Below are 4120 nucleotides of genomic sequence, written 5' to 3' on the forward strand. Positions count from 1 at the left end.
GAATAATTAAGGATTTGGAGCAGGAGTAAAAATTGAGAGAATAAGCCTGAAGAATAGTGAGTGCATGACGAGGTAAAAGAATTCACGAAATATGTCGTAAGGATTTTTTTGCAAGGGTGAAACTTCCATTGTCGGTATATCGAAGAAGCAAAAGTGCCCTTTTCAGTTTCCGAGGTAATAATACGAAGAGTGTATACGTGTACCTACAGCCATGGTCATACTTCCGTAACGATCTTACGACGCTTTTTGTCGATTCCATGGAAACGCGCCGGTGGAACGATCGTTTAAAACCTTTTGTCGAAGGTCCTGACGGCTTTCGAAGCGCGGCTGCTCTGGACCACAGAGAAGGACGTTGCTATGCGTGCTCTCTTGACACCGAACAGAAGGACAAGAGTGAAAATTATACAGAAAAACAACCTGGTGAAACAACGAGGACGCGTAGGATTTTCTGGAAACGCGAAATATCTCGACTCCTCGATTTTTTGTACCGATCTTTAAATCCTCGAAATGACGTGTCGACGATTCGAGGTATGTACTTATTGAGGTTCGAACGTATACCTGTATATTTAGTGCAAAGCTTATTGTACATAAATAATATAACAGCGCTGAGAGGCTCGTAACGAAGCGTAACACCGTTCGCAGCCTCTCACCTTCTCTCGTTCCCTTCTTTCTCATCTTCCCTCCTTCTCTCGCGTTTCTTCTCCGTTCTTAGGGCGTTCTTTACGAAACGCATTCAAGGCACACCGATCCCGAACAATTCTTCGAGACTCTCTCGTTCGATTCAGCAAAAAGTTGTAAACGCACCGTGCTCATCCTATTTTCTCTTGCTCTCTTTCTACTCTTGTTCGCTAACACTTTTCAACAATACCGAGTTCCCAAGATTTCTCGGCGCGACGCGTACGGATTCCATTACCCTGGCTCTTCCTCTGCTTCCAAACAAAAGATCCGGGACCATGTTCCAGGGCATTTGATAGAGAAATTTGAAGCTCGCTCTATCAGCGGAACAAGTAAGACCGGGACAATAAGCTTGCAGCCTGCAACAGTTAGTTCTCAATTGCCAGAGATTTTGGTACGCGAGCGAGTTACACAGACTTTCATTTGTAATTACTCACCAGCAATACATGAATATGGAGTTTCGCCATCAATTAGAAGGAAAACAAAACGATCGCGATCTTATTCGGTAACTCTCAGCCCTCGATAAGAATCCGAGGTGATTCTTCAACCAGAAAATGTAACTGGAAAGAGAGAGTTTTGAGAGTGAAAAAAGTGTCTTTGGAAGCTCGATCGGTAGAAAAAATGTGGAGTTTATAGAATCGTTATTCCTAAGAAAGAAGCAAGACAACCGTCATTTCTCGCTCCAAATATTTTCATCTTGAACGTGAACTCTGATCCAGTATTTTTTTTATCATTATAGTTTTTTGTCTTATCGTCCATTCTCTCGGACTAATTTACGAAAATTACGAAGGTCCGAATGTAGAGAATAATAATATAGGCGCTCTCGTCGTGCATACACACGAAGATTTTCTGCGGAGACCGAGAACGTGCCGTCGGGTTTTGCCGTTGACTCGCTCTCTCCCTCTCTTTCTCTCTGTACACAGGCACACATATACTATAGCTATATCTAAATATATACAGGCATCTCTCTCGTTCTCGTACGTTTTATAGCCACCGGGCGTTCCGGAGCGACTTCATTCCGGCCCGACGGATCGAATTAGCGTCCTCTCCTTCATTCACCGCTCACTTCGCGGTGCGTGAGCAATTAACTTCCCTGAGAAATTACGAGATTGCTAAGATAGCGAGCGCGGGGGCGGTGAGGTGCAGCGAAAAAGCGAGAAAGAGAGAAAGATTGAAAAAAGAAGACAAGAATAAAGAGAAGATAAAGGAGAGGAAGAAGAAGAAGAAGAAGCGGAGGAAGAGAGACGGCAGTGCATCGCGTTCTCCGGAGTTACAGGAAGAGCGTAATTCCTCGGACCTAGCAACCGAGTGCAGGCGTTTGAGAGATCCTCGTACGTAATACACACACGTTTACACTCGTTTCGTATACGGAAATATGCACCTGTACATTCGGCTAATACACCTCGGCACCCACCAGTAAAATCACGTGTATAGACGTTTGTGTACATTGGATTGTGCCCATACGGGTGAGCCTGTGTGCATGTGCGAGCGTGTACATTTTATACGCAACGAAGTAGTTAAACCGTCGCGCCACATCTTCGGCCTCGATCCACGTTATAAAACACAGCGCCGACGCAATAATTAATCCAATGCGCATAGCAATCCTCGCTCGCACAATACGAATATCACTCGGCGAATGTGTAACTAACGAATCTTGAATTACGAAATACGTGTCGATCGTTTTCGCTGTGGAAAAAAGTTTAATTGCGCGAGAGCCAGGAGAGAACACTTTTGCCTGGTGGGTGACGTCCAACCGAGTATTCGTGAAAGCCTATTTTAAAATAATTAACTCTCGAAATATTTTCACATTCCGAGCGCAGTTCCCGTGCCAAGATTTCATTACGGTAATCTGCTACGAAAAATTTTATTTGCCCGTGAGAATTTATCTCTTTAATGAATTCATTAAAATTTGAGGACCAGTCTGGACCGTTTATCAATTTTATTTTTTATCCTCCCTGCCCTCCTGAATACCTTTTTCCGTAATTGATTTGAGTTAGTTAAGCACCCATTTTTTCAGCAATGTGTCCGATCCCCCGGGTGAGTTATATCCAGGATCGGAAGTCATATCCTCGCTCCGACGATCCGCTGATTGCCTGATTACTGTCTTATTTATAATCGATCCATTGGGAACACTCGCGATCTCACGATTTATTCACTTCGTTATGTCTCTCGCATCTATACACGTATATATCGCCTCCATAAATATCCATCTGGAGATGCTAACCCTCGGAGTGTCTCTTAATTGCGTGGGTTGATACGTCTCACTTGGTGGGCCTTGATAACGCCTGGCAAGAAGCTAATAAGAAAAAAATGAAAAGTAAAATGAACATTGGGATACGCGACGCAATACCTCAGCAATCCAAATGATTTTCGCATGCGAGAAACAAAAATCACTTCCCTCGTTTCTCAACCGTGTCTATTAAGACCGTAAGAATGTCCAACTGGTTCTCAATTAGCTAAGATATCTCGTGTCAATAATAAAACTCGAACGTGATTATTTTCCAAGACGAAAAACATGAATAAAACAACAGAAAAGCGAATCGGAGGGAGACCGAACCGAAGCTCCGTGAACAAGTTTTTCTGAAGGTTTCAACTGAAGATTTCAAATTGCAATCGAATTATTTCGTCGCCGCAAATTTTTCAATGAAATATTGAAATCTCTTTTTTGGATATCGTCACTAATTTTTTATTGGAACACTCCGTACGACTAGACATGACGAAAATTGTTTTATTATAATGTGAATAATTGCTTGACGTATCAAGAATATATACAGACTTATTTCAACAAATGAGGATTGTATAGAAAAAATGGTGTGAGATAAGAAAAAAATTAATGATGAGAGAAATGAGAGAAAAGAATGGAGGATTTTCGATATATTTGTTCGGTGTGTTGGAAAAATCGGTACGTATATCTGTACGTGTAAAAACATAACGATACATGTACAGGCATAGGTAAAGCTTCGATGAGAAAAACGGGGTGGCCGGGTTCGTGGCCAGAGTGAGCTGAAACCTTTTCCTCCCTCAACCTCCGAGCAGCATTCTCCTGTTCCCTCCCCCGGCGTGAAGAGTTGAAAATAATCCAAAATAAGTTCGGGCGTATCGATCGCACGGGTTCTCTCTTTCTCGTGCTTTTGAGCTTCCTTTTTCCTTCTCCCTCTCTCTCACTCTTGCTTCCGCAACGACGACCCTTGTGCGCGTGAAGTCTCTGTGCCTCGGGTTGCCGGTATGTACTTTTGGTATAGCCCTACTGCTGCTGGTTCGACAAAAAGAAGTAGAAGTTAGTTGGCAGCCTCTAGTCGTGCACCAGGTATAGGAAGAAAGACAGAGACAGAGAGAGAGAGAGAAAAACAGGGGGAGAGAGGAAGAGAGAGGAACCAGCTCACCCACCGGCACTATTCAGGTGTACACGTATTACGTCGAAGGTGGAAAAGATTGGTACATTACG

At 43.3% G+C, this 4120-nt stretch overlaps 1 long non-coding RNA gene across 1 annotated transcript; it reads right to left on the minus strand.

Annotated features, from left to right (window-relative positions):
* Nucleotides 1-595: 595 nt before the first annotated feature.
* LOC122408334 (uncharacterized) lies at nucleotides 596-3919 on the minus strand. The gene is made up of 4 exons (XR_006260457.1): nucleotides 3686-3919; nucleotides 2647-2971; nucleotides 1113-1235; nucleotides 596-1034 (listed from the first exon to the last, which is right to left on the minus strand). It is a non-coding gene; the product is annotated as an uncharacterized lncRNA (long non-coding RNA).
* Between the last annotated feature and the right edge of the window lie 201 nt (nucleotides 3920-4120).

This window comes from Venturia canescens, chromosome 3 (genome assembly GCF_019457755.1).
Source record: "Venturia canescens isolate UGA chromosome 3, ASM1945775v1, whole genome shotgun sequence".
Taxonomy (NCBI): domain Eukaryota; kingdom Metazoa; phylum Arthropoda; class Insecta; order Hymenoptera; family Ichneumonidae; genus Venturia; species Venturia canescens.